Genomic DNA, 18,657 nt, shown 5'->3' with positions numbered 1-18,657 from the left:
CTGTGCTCTCTGTCTATGTATGGGGGGGAGGGGGGAAGGGAGGTAATTCCTCTATCTACCCAAGTACTGAGAAAAGTCTCAAGAGTAACAAATATTATCTTTCCATGTAGGAATGTAAACAGTTCAGCTTTAGAAAGTCCCTTATGATTTCTCTTTCCTGTTTACCTTTTCATGCTTCTCCTGATTCTTGTGTTTGAAAGTCAGATTTTCTCTTCAGTTCTGGTCTTTTCATCAAGAATGTTTGAAAATCCTCTATATCATTGAATGATCATTTCTTCCCCTGACGTATTATACTCAGTTTTGCTGGGTAGATGATTCTTGGTTTTAATTCCAGTTTCTTTGATTTCTAGAATACCTTATTCCAAGTCCTTCAGTTCTTTAATGTAGAAGCTGTCAGATCCTGTGTTATCCTGATTGCATTTCCACAATACTCAAATTGTTTCTTTCTAGCTGCTTGCAATATTTTCTCCTTGACCTGGTAACTCTGAAATTTGGCCACAATATTCCTAGGAGTTTCTCTTTTTGGATCTCTTTCAGGAGATGATTGGTGGATTCTTTGTATTTATTTTGCCCTCTGGTTCCAGAATATCAGGGCAGTTTTCCTTGATAATTTCATGAAAGATGATGTCTAAGCTCTTTTTTTGATCATGACTTTCAGATAGTCCCGTAATTTTTAAATTGTCTCTCCTGGATCTATTTTCTGGGTCAGTTGTTTTTCCAATGGCATATTTCACATTATCTTCTATTTTTTCGTTCTTTCGATTTTGTTTTGTAATTTCTTGCTTTATCATATAGTCATTAGGTTCCTTCAGCTCCACTCTCATTTTTAAAGAACTATTTTCTTCAGTGAGCTTTTGAACCTCCTTTTTCATTTGGTTAATTCTGCTTTTTAAAGCCTGATTGGCTTTTTGGATCTCTTTTGCCAACTGAGGTAGCCTGTTTTTAAAGGTGTTATTTTCTTCAGCATTTTTTGGGGTCTCCTTTAACAAGCTGTTGACTCTCTATTCAAGCTCTTCCATGGCCTGAGCCCACTACATATTCATTTTGGAGGCACTGGATGCAGAAGCCTTGATTTCCTCTGAGAGTATGCATTGTTCTTCCTCATCTGAAAGTATTAAAGGAAATACCTGTTCACCAAGAAAGTAACCTTCTATGGTCTTATTTTTTTTTCCTTTTTGGGGACATTTTCCCAGCCAGTTACTTGACTTCTGAATCCTTTGTCAAGAGGAGCATTCTAGTGCTCCTCCTCCCCCCAGGGCCATGTTCACGACTGAGGTTCAGATCACTTGCTCAATTACCTCAGAGGCTTTAGGTGGGGGTGGGGCCTCCACTCAGGGCTGAGATTTAGATCAACTGCTCAGTTCCCCCAGGGGCTTTATGCTCCAACAATGGAACAATGGGCACTGGCTGCTGCCTGCCTGATGCAGCCCTCAGAGGCCTCCACTGACTAGCCTTTGCCAACATCTTGGGCCAGCGCCAGGAGTGGACCCTGTTCCCTTCTCATACAGGTTGAAAAAGCCCTCTCACTTACTTTTGGTGCCTGTGGGTTGAGGGATCTGTGAACTGCTGCTGCTTCTGGGGATTTCATCCCTGAGGCCTGCTCTGGCCTTGTTCCTCCCAGAGTTGTACGACCAAGGCTAAGCTGGGCTCTGCTCCATGTCTGGTACCACAGACTTTCCTGTCAGCCTTCCAGGTCACCCTGGGCTGGAAATCTCCTCCACTCCATTATTCTGTGTCTTCTGCTGCTCTAGAATTTGTTGAGAGTCTTTCTTTGCAGGTATTTTATGGGCTGTGGGGGAAGAGCCAGAGTATGTGCATCTTTCTACTCCACCATCTTGACTCCACCACCCCCCCCCCATGGTGCTTTTTTCTTAGGAATCTCATTTACGGCATTATTGTCCCAATTTTTCCACATCCCCTCCAACATTTGTTGTTTTCCTTTTCTGTCATCTTAGCCAATCTGAGAGATGTAAATTAGTACCACAGTTGTTTAAATTTGCATTTCTCTAATCAATAGTGATTTAAAACACTTTTTCATATGACTATTGATACCTTTGATTTCTTCTTCTAAAAACTGCCTATTCATAGCCATAATCCAGAACCAGCAAGGACCAGAGAGTCTGAAGAACAGCCAAAGCAGCTAGATGAGAAGTCCCAGGAAGAAGGGACTGAATTGACTGCTGCCCCCATGTAGGAGACCCAAGATGGGGAAGTAGAGCATGAGAAGGAGGGAACTGCTCTTCCCAAGAAGCCCAGTTTCCAGTTTGGGAAAAGAAATATGGATACGTTCACTGTAAAGACTGCAAGACCAGGTAGGAGAGTGTTTATATCTAGTGCATTTCTAGGAATACCAGGGTTTATTTCAAACAGCTCAGTCACAAGTGCCAAAAGAACTTTAATCCTTATCAAGTGGAAGGGATCCAGTACCAGTCTTGCTCGTTGATCCTGTCCTCAGAAGAAACATCAACCTAGAAAGTCCTGATTGATAGGAACTCTGTGGCCTCTGCAACGACAGAAGACCATCCTATGATAATATTTACAGCATTAAGTACATTGTCTGAAGAGCAGAAGGGCTGTTGATGGCATTCTGGGTCTCCTTTTGTTGCATTTTGTCTAATCTTTTGTAACTTGTCTTTGGAAAATGGATTAGACTTTTGTACTTTTTGTAAAATTTGTAGCACAGTTACTGAACAATACAAATAGAATAAAATAAGTTGCTTCTCCTTAACTCCAGGATAACATTTAAAGTCTGGTATTTGTATCATTTCACAGTCTGGCTTTTTCCTATCCTTTGAGTCTTCTTGAATATTACTCTCTTCCACACACTTATGCCATCACACCATACTGGCCTGTTTGTTCTTCTGTGCACACAATAGCCTGTCTCCCATCTCCCTGCCTTTGTACTGGCTGTCACTCATGCCTGGAATGCACTCCTATTTTACCTCAGCACCTTAAAATCCCTGTTTTCCTTCAAGACTTAGTTCAAATGTTTCCTTCTCCATGAAGCCTCTTCTGATTTTCTCAGCTGCTAGTTCATACACTCCCTAAATTGTCTTGTATTTATTTATGTTATTTATAAGTTGTTATATGTATATGTTGTTCCTCTCATTAAAAAGTGTAAGACCTTTAAGGTCAATGTCTTTCTACTTTTATGTCTGTTTCTTCAGTGACGCATTGCAGACAATTAATGCTTGCTAACTAGCTGATGGGATGTAGAGGGCAGTTAGGTAAATAGTATGAAATCAGGTTGAAAAAATAGATGAGAGTCAGATCTTGAAGTATCTTGAATGTCAGGATGAGGAGGTTGTATTGTATTCTACAATTCTTATTCCAAGATGAAGATTCACTGAACTGAGGCAAAGACAAAACACAAGAGACTCAAGGATATAGGACCATGTCTTGTTGAAAGTGCTTGGAGTGGAGTGTCACTTTGTACAAGTCAATTAACCTCTTCGAACCACAGAATCCTCACCTATAAAATGAAGGTGTTAGATTCTATGACATTTAAAGACCCTTTAAGCTTGAAAAGAGATGATCCTGTACTTATAATTTGTTATGGGGTCTTTTGTGACCTGTGTCTAATAAAGGAAAGGAAATGAAAACACAAAAGGTCCTGAGTTATGAAAACAGGGAGCCATTGAGTGACTAGAAGTCATAGAGAGGAAAAACATGTCTAGAATGAATGACATGGTGGGGTAGGTGGGAAAGCATTAGATTGTGAACAGGAGACATAATTTTGGAGCTCAGGATCTTGAAGACTGAAAAATTGCCAGTGATGGAAATCCCCAGATAGCTGAGATAGAGTTGAGATGGCAGTTACGGTAACTGATGAAATTGATAAATTTAGAGATCATAATGTGAGAATCACATTAATCAACGAGAATATTGAAGTCAGCAAAGATAATGGCAGAGATTGGGGCTCATAGAAAAACTATATCCATTGCCTAAAGTCATTGAGTTATGTGAATAGGTGACTTGGAGTTCAATAGATCGCAGCAGCAAGAAGTTAAATAAGATGCTTTAATCAGAAGTAGTGAAAGTACAAGGCCTAAAGGTTAAGTAATGATCAGACTGCAAAAGGCCATGGGGACCAAGGAATGTGCCAAAACCAAGTCTCTTCTAATTGTTGTGTTCAAAACATGGTCAGCTGGGTCACCCTAAAAATGATGCAACCTTGTCTCCTCATGTATTTAAAAGAAGTCTCTTAGGATCCCCTCATACTAATCTAATTCAAACCATTTTGAATCAGGTGACAGTAAACTCACTGTTACTCAACATTCAAAATACTTAACCATGTTAAAGTCATTGTTCTAGGCCCTAAAGAGATATAAAATTTAACAAAATTCTACTGCTGATGAACTTAAAATATAGTAAAAGAGGTAAGACATGAACATAGATAAAAAAACAGATGAATAGAAAGATATAAATGGATGAAGGGAACAAAGTAGACAATATTTATGTAGGCTTTAACTTTTATAAAGCACTTTCTTCACACTTCACAGGAACCTTATGAGCATGTAGAGCGGATATTATCATTCCCATTTTATAAATGAGAAAATTGAGGTTCAGAAGGTTAAAGGAGGAACTTGACTAGGATCCCATATATGAGATGCAAAGTGGTGTGAGGGTTTAGAAGAGAGAAATATAGCTCAGGGGATTAGACAAGGCTCTATAAAAGAAGCAGAATTTCACTCAGACCTTGAAGAATGGAAGGCATTTCAATGGAAAGAAATGATAGAACTATGGATCAGGATAGAGAGGTGTTCTAGATGTAAGAGATGTAAAGAGATGGAAGATGAAAGGCATGTTTGGGGAATCTCAAATAAAATTTTTAAATGATATTAAGTTTCTGCCATCAAAGCATTACAATCTACTTGGGGAAATATGTCACATGAACATAAAATATTAAAGAATGATGTGAAATAGTTCCTAAATGAGTTGTGTTTGTTCAATTCATTCATGGTTCTTTCCCTCAAAGAATAGCTGAGATAAGATTTGAATGCCAATAAATAGCATGAATTAGAATGTAATAAGTGCATGAGAAAAATACATTATGCAGCCATCATGAAGGAGGTAGCACATTAGCTGAGCTGTGAAGAATAGGTAAGTATTTAATGTGTCACACTAGAGAAAAACAAGGAATTTAGAGTAAGAGGACTTGAGTTTGATAAACAAATTATTCAACCTCTCTAGGCTTTGACTTCCTCATTTATAAAATAAAGTAAATTATTTATAAAATGTGGTCCAAATCAGATTCATATTTTAACAGATAGAGACAACAGAAAGGAAGAAATTGCAGATATTCAGAATGGTCTGGAGAAAAGAAATGAAAGGACATATTCTGCAAATAACAAGTAATTAAATTTGGCTGCTACATATGAAATAAGACTTGAAAGGTAATTTCCAAATTACATTGGACCTTACATACTACGAAGACATTTTTTGTACTGTCTCAGGGTCATGATCGTGATCCTTAATTAGATTCATAATATTTAGGTAGAGAAATAGTGGTTAATAGAGAGCAATGACTAACAGACCCTAAATAATGGTTTGCTGTACAAGTCCTTTTTAACAGGCTGTGATAACCACACCCCACACCCTACAGGAAATGGTCCTCAAAATGCAGCTTCGAGGATGAAAAGTTTCAATTTGACTGCAAGTGATTCACACAGTTTATTAAAAAAGCAAAAATTGAATTAAAATAAATATAGAATTCCATCTGTCCATAGTAAAAGATTGTAATTACTGAACATTTCAGCATAATTCGTATGTAACCATTTCCCAGTCACTGTAAATGTTATCATCTCTGTATTACAAAGTGTTGTTTGTTAGTAAAAAAAACAAAAAAAACCTCATAGCAGAATTTATGAATAAAAATCAGTATCATCCTGAAAGGAGTTACCTCAAACAATCACATATATTTGCAAGGTGCTCTCCTTGCTCAAAACAATTGTTGAGTGGATGCTGCAGCAGATTGGAAATATCATGGAATTTAGAGTCAGAAGAAAAGGGTTTATATTTTTTAACTGTTTCTTCCCCCCTTATAACCTTGGGCAAGTCACTTATCCTCTTTGGACTTCAGTTTCCTTGCCTGTGAAATTAGGAAATTGGACTAGACATTATCTAAACTCTTTTCCCACTCAAAAATTCTAGGGAGCTATGAACAGCCATCTTTGATCTGTGAGAAATTGCCTTCATACCCAGCTAATGTGTCTAATAAAATTAGTCTCATTGCTTTGTAGCCACATCTCATTTTCTTCCATTGTTTGATATTTCATTTCTTTTTTATTTCTTTCTATTTCATTTAATTTTTACAAAAATGTCACCCAGCATGATTTTTACATTCATATCTTTTTCCTCTTCATTCCACATAAAATCAATGGACAAATTTTGCTTTTTTTTAACCTCTGTAACATCCCTTGAATCTGACTTTCTTTCTTAATTCCTAATTACCACCATAGTTAAGACCTTCATGATCTGTGGCCTAAATTATAGCAATGAACTCCTAATTATTCTCCCTTCCTTGAGTTGCTTTTCACTCCAATACATCCTCCACACAGCTGCCAAAGCTGTGCTTTAAAAGCAGATCTGCCCAAGTCATAACGTTACTCAGTACATCCAGTAATCCTTTATTGACTAGGATCAAATATAAACTCTATTTAATGCTTTTTTTAAAAAATTCTGAACTTTGCAAACACCAAAAAACATTAGAGAATGGAACATTTCCAAATACATAGTAGAACAGAAAAGAAGGCTGTATGTGAAATTAGTGATTTCTGTTATGTAAAACTTACTTTTCTTATAAAACATGTAATAAATTCAACATGTAAATTTCAAATATATCCTGATTGTCTAGTACTCATCCTGGTTTTCTTTTTATTTTCTTCTCTGTGTTAAAAATATTTCAACGACTTTTTCTCTCTTCCCTGCCTTCTTTCTCCCTTTCATTTTTTTTGTCTTTCTTTTTCTTTCTCCTTTTTTCCTTCCTTTCTTTCATTCTTCCATTTTCTTTCTTCCTTCTTTCCTTCATTTCTCCATTCCAGTAACTCCTTTCCACCACACACTCAAATTAGGAAAAAAGAAAAAGAAAAGTCCTTGTAACGAATACACAGTCAAGCAACAAAAATGTTCACATCAGACAAATCTAAAAATATGATATTTCCATATTGGCCACATCAGAAAACATATTCTGTATATTGCATTCATCACCCCTTTTTTAGAGATGGGTAGCATGGATCATCACTAGTCCTCTGGAATTGTGATGGATTATGGCATTGGTCAAAATTCTGTTCTTATTCAATATTGTTTTTTAATTTTTTTTATTTTCAATTTCAAATTCTCTCCTTCCCTTCATTTCCTTTCCCACTCATTGAGAAAGCAAAAATTATGATACTCATTTAAAATATGAAATTATGCAAGATATTCCAGATTAGCCATGTTGTGAGACGTAAGCAAGAAAAATAAAGAGGAAAAATGCTTTAGTCTGCACTTAAAATCCATCAGTTCTCTGTCTGAAGGTGGATAGAATTTTTCATCATGAGTCCTTTGGAGATTTCATTAACCATAGTTGTTAAATCTTTCAGAGCTGATTATCATTACAATATTGCTGATACTGGCTGTGTTGATGTCCTTGTTCTGTTCACTTCACTATGCATGAGTTCATAAGTTTTTTTCTGAAATAATCTCCACTGTTGTTTATATCACAATAGTATTCCATTACTTTCATATAGCACAACCTGCCCAATCATTTCTCCCCATTTCAAATTCTTTGTCATGACAAAAAGAGTTGTTATAAATATTTTTATACATATGAGTCTTTTTTCTTTTTCTTTGATCTCTTTAGGCTATAGACCTAGTGGCAGTATTGGACATACTTCCAAATTGTTTTCCAGAATGATTGGAGTAGTCCACAGCTGTATCTATTTTCCCACATCCCTTCCAGCCTTTGTCATTTTCCTTTTCTGTCATCTTAGTCAATAAAGTTGTTTTCTTTATATCATTGTGATTAGATGCATTTTCCTCCTGGTTTAGCTCATTTTTCCTTTACATCAGTTCTTTTTTTATTTTTTTTTATTTTAGACAAATGCTAAAACTTAAATACATAATACAAAAAAAGGAACATTATAAACTTAAATATAAAATAAGAAAAGAATAAAACATGTCATCTGCACAACAGAACATAGAATAGAATTCAGAATATACAGCAATAACTTTTCATTTCAAGAAAGCCTACATATTAAGTACTGTGTGTTAAGCTGAAAACTGTCCATCTTTTCTTTGCTTCATTGTAGATTTTCTTTTGTTCCTTGCAGTACACTTTTTACTTGTTCTTTTGCCCCCTCCTCCCCCCTCCTTACCACCCCAAAGTTACAATTGAGCATGTATATATTTGTATATGGGTATTGATATTTACATACACATATACATATATACACATGCATACATGCATGCACATATAAACATATACTTTCTCTAAGCGATTCTACTCTAAGTAGTTTTTATGCTTATATGTATCTCTTTTTTCTGTCTCTCCTAACTCCACTTTACTTCTACCTGCTACCTTGCCCTCCTAGTACTTTACTTAGCCAAACGCCAACAATCCCTCCTTTACCCTCCCATTCCCCTAAATCTATACACCCTTTGATACATCCCTTTGATCTACTTCCTTCCCCTCCCCTCTAAAGTTCCCTCCCTTATGTTCCCATTCCCCTAAATCTAAACACCCTTCTATATACCCTTTTAACCTATTCCCTCATTCTCCCCTCTCAAGATCCCTCCTTTATCTTCTTCCCCCCTCCCTATTCCTTTAGAGTTTTATTTCTTTCCAAATTTAGAAGATGTTTTTACTCTTCTAGATGTATATGTATTTTCCCTTAAACCCATTCCCAATGCAAGTAGGTTTCCAGAACTAACAACCCCCTCCCCCATCTAATTCTTCTGTATTGGTTCTTCCTCTGGCACCTCATTTGTATAACATACTAACTGTTTTAGCTGTTTTGTGGTTTTACTTTTTGAAGTCATGTCATACTCGGGTTTACCCCAATCTTTCTTATAAGCTATCTAATTGCTAGTAACAATCATAGACATAGATTTTACATTTTATATACATAAAAGGTTAGCATTCTATCCTTATTGAGCCCTTTGTAATTGGTCATTGATAAGTACCTTATATTTCTTTTGGCTCTTGTATGTCAAATCTATTGAGTTCAGGGTTTGTTTGTTGTTTTTTAACAAAGTCCTGAAAGTCTGACAATTGGTCAAATGTCTATTTTTTTTAATTCAGAATTATGCTTAACTTTCCTGGGTGTGATATTTTCAGCCAGAGGCTCAGTTCCTTTACTCTTCAATTTATAGTATGCCAAGACCTGCAATCTTTAGTGTCGCAACTGCTTTTAGTGTCTCACTGCTCCGTAATATTTTGTCCTTGATCTGGGGGTTTTGAAATTTGACTACAATATTGTGGGATATCTTTCAGGTAGTGATTGGTGGCATTTTTCTGCTTCTACCTTCCTCTCTTGTTCTAATGCTTCAGGACAATTTTCATTAATTATTTCTAGTATTATTGTGTTAAGATTCTTTTTTTGATTAGAGCTTTCAGGTAGTCCAATTATTCTCATGTTTTCTTGATCTATCCTCTACATTTTTTTTTATGAGATGTTTCACATTCTATTCTATTTTTCATACTTTATATATATATATATATATATTTTTATTTCTTCATGTCTAACTTTTCTGTCCTCCCTTTGCCCAATTCTGATTTTTAAGGAGTCATTTTTTTCTTAACATTCTCGATCTCCTTTTCTAACTATTAGACTTCCTTTTCATAAACTTTTTTTTTGTTTTTCCTATATTATTTTTATTTTTCCTCTTAGTTTTTCCTCAGTCTCTCTCATTTGATTTTTAAAGTCTTTTTTAAGTTTTTCAATTAGTTCTTTTTGGGCAGGTGTCCATTTCACATTACTCTTTGGGATAGAAGAGGATTTCTTTGCTTCAGAATCCTTCTCTGAAGGTGAATCCTAGCCTTTTCTATTCCCATAGTAGCTCTTTATAGTTGGATTCTTTCTCCTTTGCATGTGCATTTGTTTTTCTTTTGGGTAATAATTTAATTTTTATAATCACTTCTAGTCTTGGAGTATGGAGAATGCTGCCTCTGGTCTCTGACCCTCTTTAGTTCTTCCCTCTGACCTTGAACTCAAATCAAGACCTCCAGCCTTCTGTAAGTGTCCACAGTCAGCTGTGTCTTAACCCACTGCTTCTGCACTCACCAAGTGTGTGCTAGTTCCTTCTCACCCAGTAGCATAACTGGGTCTGCCATTCCTTGTCAGCAGAGGTTCCCTAAATCTTCTCCACTCTCCTCACTGTCCTGAGGTTAAAAGTTCCTGTGGCTGGGGTGGAGGCAGCCTCCCAACCCAGCTGACCCCAGGGTTTGTCACTTGTTTAAGCATCTTGCCTGTTGTTAAAGCTGATTTTTCTTCAGATTCTCTCAAATTTTCCCTGGAGGACTCTTATTCTGTCCCACTCTTATTTGTTTTCACCACTTTATGTTCACTCAGAGATGCTATTTTATCTCTTGTGGAAGAAAACTTTGACAGCTTGAAATTTTCTGACCTACTCCGCCATCTTCCCAGAACCCTCTCCTACATCAGTTCTTAAAAGTCCTCTTATGTTGTTCTGGAACCATTTCTTTAGTTATTACTTATTTCACAATACTATTCCATTATATTCATATAACATATGATATCTAACCATTCCCTAATTGAAGAGCCTATGCTTAGTTTCCATTTTTTACAATATTTTTTTAAAGGCTATAAATATTTTTGCAAGGATGGGTCTTTTTCTTCTTCCTTTAATCTCTCTGGCTATGGACTGAGTAATAATATTACTAGATCAAAGCAATTTAACAGCTTAGTGACTCTGGGAAAATAGTTCCAAATGACTTTCAAGAATAGGTAGGTCATTTTCTCACAACCACTTAGACAATGGTCATTTTACATTTATGCATTTTTGTCAATCTGATTGGCATGTGGTGAAATCTCAGAATTGTTTCAATTTGCATTTCTCTAAATAAATTATTTGGAGCATTTTTTTTTTTTTACATAGTTGTTGATAGCTTGGGTTTCTTCACTCAAGTGTTACTGATTCATATCCTTTGTTCCTATATATGCTGGGTAATGACTCTTGTTCTTATAAATTTGAAATATTTCTATATCTTGGATATGAACTTTTTCAGAAAAAACCTTGCTGCCAAGAATATTTTTTACTTTAATTGGGAGAGTTAGATAACTATTTACCTTCTCATTTTAATTACATTAATTTTTTAAGTGAAGAATGTTTTAAATCTCATATCCATTTTCTCTTCTCTGATTTTATTTATCCCTTGTTTAGTTATGAACTTGCCCATATCAACAGTTGGAAAATGAATATTTTTCCTTGCTCTGCTATTTTTTTATCTTTTATATCTAAGTTATATATCTATTTTGCCTTCCTTTATTAAATAGTATGAGATATTGGTCTATACATAATTTCACATAAAAGGCTTTCCAGTTTTTACAGGAGTTTTTGTCAAATACTGAGTCATTTGTTGGTTTGTTCAAAAAATTGATTATTTGTGTTTATTTTTGTGTTATTTACCAAACCTGTTCAAATGATTGACTTCTCTATTTTTTAACCAACACCAAACTATTTTGATGAGTGCTGATTTTTAATACATTTTGAAATCTGCTAGCAGCAAAATTCCAGTTTTTGTACCAGTTTTTTTCACTATTTCCTTTGAGATTCTCCACCTTTTATTTCTCAATATGAATTTCATTATTATTTTTTTCTATTTCAATAAAGTAATGCTTCTGTAGTATGATTGCTATGGGCTGAATAAATACATTGTTAGGTAACATTGTCATTTTTGAATATTGGCATGCTCTGCTCATGAGCAATTAATATTTTTTTAATTTGTTAGGTCTATATTTCTGTGGAGAGTATTTTGTACAAGTATTCCTATAATTCCCATGTGTTTCTTAGTAAATAGACTCATTAATATTTTATATATTGCGTACTTATTTTAATGGAATTTTTCCTTCTATCTCTTCCTTTTGGTTTTTGGCAATATACAGAAAACCTAATTATTTCTATGGATTTATTTTATATTCAGCAATTTTGTAGAACTTAGTTTCAATTTTTCTTTGACTTCTTTGAATTCTCTAGGTGGTTCATCTTATCAAGTACAAAAAAGAAATAGTTTGGTTTGCTTTTTGCTTATATTTATTCCCTTAATTTGTTTCTTTTTTCTGTGGAGTAGAGGGTCTCATTGTTATAAATAACACTTTTAACATCATATTCAATAATTATGGATACATTTTATAATGGGCAATGGACATACTTTTAGTTATCTCTATCCTTACTTGGAAGACATCTAGCCTTTCTCTATGTTACATGATATTGACTCTCAGATTTAGCTAGATAGCTCTTTGAATGCATTAGGGACAAGTTCATTTATTCAAATATTTTCCAATTTTTTAACGGAAAAAAGGGACTGTATTTTTCTAAATGCATTGAAATCATTTATTAATATAATCATATGGTTTTTGTTATTTTTATTAATATAGTACTGCTTACTTATTCTCATATTGAACCAAACCTACATTTTTGGCCTGAATTTAATCATGTCATAGAGTATGATTTTTTATATGTCATTGTAGGCTTTTTGCTAATATGTGATCCAATAGTTTTACATCAGCGTTCATTTGTAAAATTAGCCATAAGTTTTGTTTCTCCTTGTTTTAATCTGTAAGAACTTATTTGTACCATAGAATAAATTTGAAAGAATCTTTTCTTTTCCTAGTTTTGCAATTATGTCATACTAGAATTAACTATTGATTGCATATGTGACAGTACTCTCTTATAAATCCATCTAGTCTTGTTTTCTTTTTTTCTCACTTTAAGAGCAAGTTTTCAGTTTGTTCATTTACTTTTCTGACACTGGGCTACTTCTTGTTCATCTGTTTCTTATTCTATTAAATATATATGCATACATACATATAATTTTTTGTAAATATATAAGCATTCATCTAAATTATTAATTTTGCTGAGATAGAACTAAGTAAATTTCTGATAATATTCTTTGTCCCATCTTCTATTGTGTAGGGGCAGCTAGGTGGCACAGTGTACTGGGCATGAAGTCATAGGATTCATCTTCCTAAGTTCAAATCTAGCCTCAGAAATTACTAGCTTTATGACTTGGGCAAATCACTTAACCCCCTTTGCCTCCATTTCCTCATCTATAAAATGAGCTGGAAAAAGAAATTATAAATCACTATACTATCTTTGCCAAGAAAACCCCACAAGGGGTCACAAAGATTTGAACATGATTGAAATGACTGAACAACAAAATTGTTTTAAATTTTTTTTTGAATTTGTCTCAAAATTTTCTTTTTCTCTTTTTTATAACACTTACTATATTTAATTTATTAATTAAAATAGCTGTTGGTTTTATCAAGTAAATATTTTAATGTTAATTTTGTTAATCTCTCTTTCAACTTTCATAATTACTTCTTTGGTATTAGGTTGGGGATTTTGTGATTTGTTGCTTTTCTAGTTTTTTTTAATTTCATGCCAAATTTATTTATCAATTATTTCTCTCTTCAAGTGGTAAGGTCATTTAGAGATATTTTTCCATATAGAATACTTTAGCTACATCTATGAGTTTTCATATATTGTTTCATTGTTCTATTTTTGTTTGATGAAATTTAATAACTAGGTACAAGCAAGATACATACATGATAAATTGGAGACATTCAAGAGAGGGAAGATGCTAGCATTAAAGGGAATAAGGAAAGTCTGCCTATAGAAGGTATAATTTTATCTGGGACTTGAAGGAAATAAGGGAATCCAGGAGGTAAAGATGAGGAGGGGGGTAGGTAGGGACAGACAAGAAAAATGTCCACAATCCTGGGATGGAGTGTTCTTTTCCAGGAATAGCAAGGAGGTCAGTGTCAGTGGATTGCAGAGTATATGGGGTAGGTGGAATAAGGTGTGTGAAGGCTGTGAACTGGGAGGGTAGATTATGAAAGAGTTTGATTGCCAAAAAGATAATTCCATCCTTATCCTGAAGGTGATAGGGAGGCACTAGAGTTCATTGAGTAAGGGAAAATGATACCATCAGACTTGTGCTTCAGGAAGATCACTTTGACAGCTAGCGGAGGATGGACTGAATGAAGGAGTGACTTGTGGCAGGGATAACAACCAGAATAGCAGTCCAGGTATAAGGTGAAAGGTCCCACAGTGTCAGAGGAGAGAAGAGGGCATATATGAGATCTTATGAAGGGAAAAATAATGGGACTTGCAACAGACTGGCTATAGAGGGAGGTAGGAAGGGAGAAATTGAGGATGACACTAATATTATGAAAGGATGGTGATTTTCTCCTAATGAATTGCATTTTGTTTTTCTAAATAGGTTCTTCTTGATTATAAGACAGTAAATTTTATAAGATTTTTGTCACATGGAAAATCATATTTCAGAGTCTTCTCTTTGTAGTTGTAGCTGTCAAGTCTTGTGTGATCATGACTGTATATTCCTTGGTACTTGAACACTTCTGTTTGGCTTCTTAGAGTACTTTTTCTTCTACCTTGAAGGTCTGAATTTTGGCTATTGTCTTCATTTTATTTCATTCTTCCAGGAGGTGACCAGTGAATTCGTTTTGTGGGGGTTTTTTGCCCCCTAGTTATGATTTCTTGAAATATGGCATCCAAGTTTTTCTTTGGTCATAATTTTCTGGTTGCCCAGTCATTCTTAGATTATTTGTCATTGACATGTGTTCCAGGTCAATTATTTTTAACCATATATGCCAAACATGCGTTACTATTTCGATTTTGTTGCAACTTTTTTGTTGTTGTCTCATGGGGTTATTGTTTTCTGCTTGATTCATTCTAACTTTCAGGGAGTTAAATTCTTATCAGCCCTTCTGTTCTAACCTATTCATCTTCCTTGTCATCTTTCCTCACTAGCTGTCATTCCTTTACCATTGCATTCTATAATCCTTGAATCATTTCTTCCTGGGACTCTTGCAGTCTTTGTGTTCAATATATTATTTTCTCTCAGGAATGACTTGAACTTGTAGTACTCTGTTTTGCTGGCTTTACATCTTGGACTTCTACCAGTTTATTGTTTTCAGTGTTATACTCTAGTTAATCTTTTCTCCAGTCTTAGTTCCTGGATTGGTGCTTTGTATGGGGTCAAACTCTTGACTCTTCCTCCCCTACTCTTAGACTGGGGGAAGGCCTTCTTTGATCATGTATGCAGTAACTACAACTGTTTGTAACTTCTGTAGGAATTCTTGGGTTTTGGTTCAGTCTCCTTATGACTCAGCTTACATTTTGGCTTTGTTACTTTTCTCTCTTTCTTCTTATACAATTTGATACCCAGAACTGGCTCTGTCCCTTGTTGTGAACTTGACAGTCCCCATCCAGAGGTTGTTAAGTATGTTGATAGCACAACTCTTTATGACCCCATTTGGGATTTTCTTGGCAAAGATACTGAGGTGGTTTCTGATTTCCTTTTCCAGCTCATTTTAGAGACAAGGAAACTGAGGCAAACAGGGTTAAACGACTTGCCCAAGGTCACACAGTCAGTAAGTGTATGGGATCAAATTTGAACTCAGGTCTTCCTGATTCCAGGCCCAGCATTTTATTCACTCTGCCACCTAGCTGCCCTCTCATCTAATGTGAAGCAATTGAAAATTTTCTTTGCAGTTTTTTTTTGCAGCTTTATTTAATCCATTAAAATAAAGTCCAGTACCTTTGATTGTTCCCTGTATGAGGTCTTAGCCTGGCAATTTTCATCCTGTTTTCCCTATATTCTTTCATATTGTACATTGGTAGAGCTCTATATACTAGACAGACTGGTAAGTTATCATTCTCAACTCGGCTGAAAAGAAAGGGCACAGTTTACTATCACCACAGTCACAGAATAGATTTCAGACTTTCCTTTCCTTTGATCCTTTCCCTCCCAATGTACACATCCCTCCCCTAGAGAAGAGGAGGAACAAGGAAGCAACATGTTTTTATTTTACCTGGCACTTGTCCATATGTAACCACACAAATACATTATTTTTATGTGGATCATATCTTGTATATATTTAATGAATGTTCTCTCTCCCTCAAAGTGCCAAGTTCTTTAATAGCAGAGATTTTGTCTAGCCATGTGTTATGTACAGCTCCCAAAACAAAGTAGGCACCTTAGACAAAGAACATTCATACAAATATCAATAAAAAATACAAGAAGAAGAACTTTTTCTAGTTTTCATTTTCAATTTTCACTCTTAGGGCTTGAAATAATTTGTGTACATGAATCTATATTGGGGAATACTGGTAATACTGGAATGCGAATATACCAAGAAAGCAGAAAGATTGTATGGTGGTAGTGGTGAACTTGTATTCAGGAAACCTGAGTTTGAATTCTGCTTCAAATGCTAGCTATGTGATTCTGGGCAAGTCACAATGTCTTTGATCCATATTTTCCTCACTCTAAATTTGGCATAATATTAAAATCTGCCTGAAAGGGATGTTGTGAGGAACAAATGATTAACATGTCTTTAGCAAATGTTGAGTACAAAAAAGTAGTCTAAGAACTTCTCTTTATCATAAAATGGAAGATATGCTATTGACATTAAAATGGCTTTTTAAAAAAATTCTGTTTAACTCTGGCTTTCGTTGGATTGAGGAAAAAATAACAATCTTCAAGGGACGGAAACTGACCTGAAAGATGGGCATTTACCCACGTTCCCAAGCTCCCCCTTTGACCCTGACCTTAGAAGAGAAGCAGGAAACACCACAATCAGGAATGACTTTCATGAGTATCTTCAGGATGGTCAGGCTAGTGTGAAGAGCCATGACTGGGAGACAAAAGAGGTGTCCAGATCATAGATCCATAAGGATGAAACTGAGCTTTTGTTACTAATGTGTGCCAATAAGGAAAGCAAAGACAGACCTTCAAGGCGATGAAAGAGACATTTACCCAGGTTAATAGCACCTGATTATTTCTCCTTATCAGGTCCTTGCTGGAGAAGCTACTCTCTTGGGAACCAGTAATCTCTTCCATCTCTCAGAGAAAGTCACACATCACCCTTTTAACTATTGGCGAAATTAGCCAGGTGTGTACAAATTTGTGTATTCCACATCTGTTACTTTTAGTTTAGATTTTTGTACTAACCAGCAATTCTGACCTTGATTGATTACTACATGTAAACTAGAAGGAATAAAGATCTAACTTATTGAGGTTTTGTGAGTTTGCCTGGGAGTTGGTTCAGATCTACATATTTAAACAGAGGTTAAATTTATTAGATTGAGTTTGTGTGTGTATTTTCAACTATCAAGCATTTTTTTTTGGTCCCTCCTACTTCATGCTGTCTCAGGGAATGGGAAATTTTAAGAAATACAAAACATTCATATCTTATAAGCACAGTGAAACAAAGCAAACTCACACATTGACCATTTCCAAAATTGTGTTTCTCACTCTCCATATTAGTCTACCACATCTCTGTCAAGTGATCAGCAGACATTCTCCATCATGAGTCCTCTGGAGTCATGGTTGATCATTGTGTTGGTCCAAGTTCTTGTCTTCCAAACTTGTTCCTTTTTACAATATTGGTATTATAGTAGAAATTTTTCTCCTGGTTCTGTTCATATCACCCTGCATCAATTTATACAAGTCTTCCCAGGTTTCTCCTAAACTTTTTTTAAATTTCATATAGCACAACAGTATTTCATGATACTTATGTGCTATAATTTGTTCAACTATTCCCCAAAGGTTGGACATTCTCTTTATTTCCAATTCTTTACATTGATATTAAGTTATATTAATGAGTACCAGAAAGAAAGACAGTGAGCTACCTCTGGAAAGATATCCTGGATAAATATGAGCTAGGACTGCCCCAGAAGTGAGGTGTGGCAGTCAGTTTTCCCTTCCCCTGGAAGATAGAGGGTTTGGAGGTTAAAAAAATGCCACCCCCATCCCTTCAGGGTTTGTCTAGATAACAAAGTTAGGATTACATGGGGTATCCCGAGAGGACTAGCACCTCTGGTGCTTCTTGACAAGTCCTTTTCTGGGCTTCTCATCCATCTTTAGTGTCCACCTGGCACTTAACTCTCACCCATGACTCCAAGAAGCTAGAGCATGTATTGTGGTCACATCCCAGTGAAACTGTCTCAGCAGACAGGCTAAATCAGGTTGAAGGGAACCAGCAGGCCTCACACCTGTTGGTGAGTTAGGAAAATGCCCCGCCCCAAGCACATGAAGACTTCCCCCTAGTGGAATGGGTGAATGAGAAGAATTTGTTCCAGTGGACATGAAGGTGGGTGAAATGGGTACTGTGGAGCACTTAGAACACAGTCACACATGGAAGATGCCAAGATCATTTACTGCATCCCAGGCTGTCACCAGTGGTCTTGATTTTTGTCTTGTCACTTGACTTTGATGACTCTGGAAGAGACAGTGACACTGAGAACTTTGTCCAACTGTGCCTCACTGAAATTCAGTTCACAGATGGATCAAGACAGCAGCCCATGATGTCATTCACTGAGACCCTTCAAAACTGAAGGACAAAGAAGATAGGAAAAAGAACTCTAGCAGGTGTTTCTAAGAGTCAGCATCCAAAACTGAAATATAAA

The 18,657-nt window shown here is 35.6% G+C and overlaps 1 long non-coding RNA gene across 8 annotated transcripts in view; it reads left to right on the top strand.

Moving 5' to 3' along the window:
- Positions 1–1,396: 1,396 nt before the first annotated feature.
- LOC140496902 (uncharacterized) overlaps positions 1,397–18,657 on the top strand; it is a 79,426-nt gene continuing 62,165 nt past the window's right edge. For 4 of the 8 annotated variants that reach the window (XR_011964442.1, XR_011964440.1, XR_011964439.1 and 1 more), the window contains exons 1-4: positions 1,397–1,508; positions 2,089–2,312; positions 5,270–5,396; positions 17,042–17,141. This is a non-coding gene — a long non-coding RNA (uncharacterized lncRNA). The remainder of the gene's footprint in view (positions 1,509–2,088; positions 2,313–5,269; positions 5,397–17,041; positions 17,142–18,657) is intronic. The other 4 variants (XR_011964437.1, XR_011964441.1, XR_011964444.1 and 1 more) reach the window with 4 other exon arrangements.

Source organism: Notamacropus eugenii, chromosome 3 (assembly GCF_028372415.1).
Source record: "Notamacropus eugenii isolate mMacEug1 chromosome 3, mMacEug1.pri_v2, whole genome shotgun sequence".
In the NCBI taxonomy this organism is placed as follows: domain Eukaryota; kingdom Metazoa; phylum Chordata; class Mammalia; order Diprotodontia; family Macropodidae; genus Notamacropus; species Notamacropus eugenii.
Note: the sequence above shows the minus strand (reverse complement) of the source record. Positions and strands in the feature narration are given on the sequence as shown.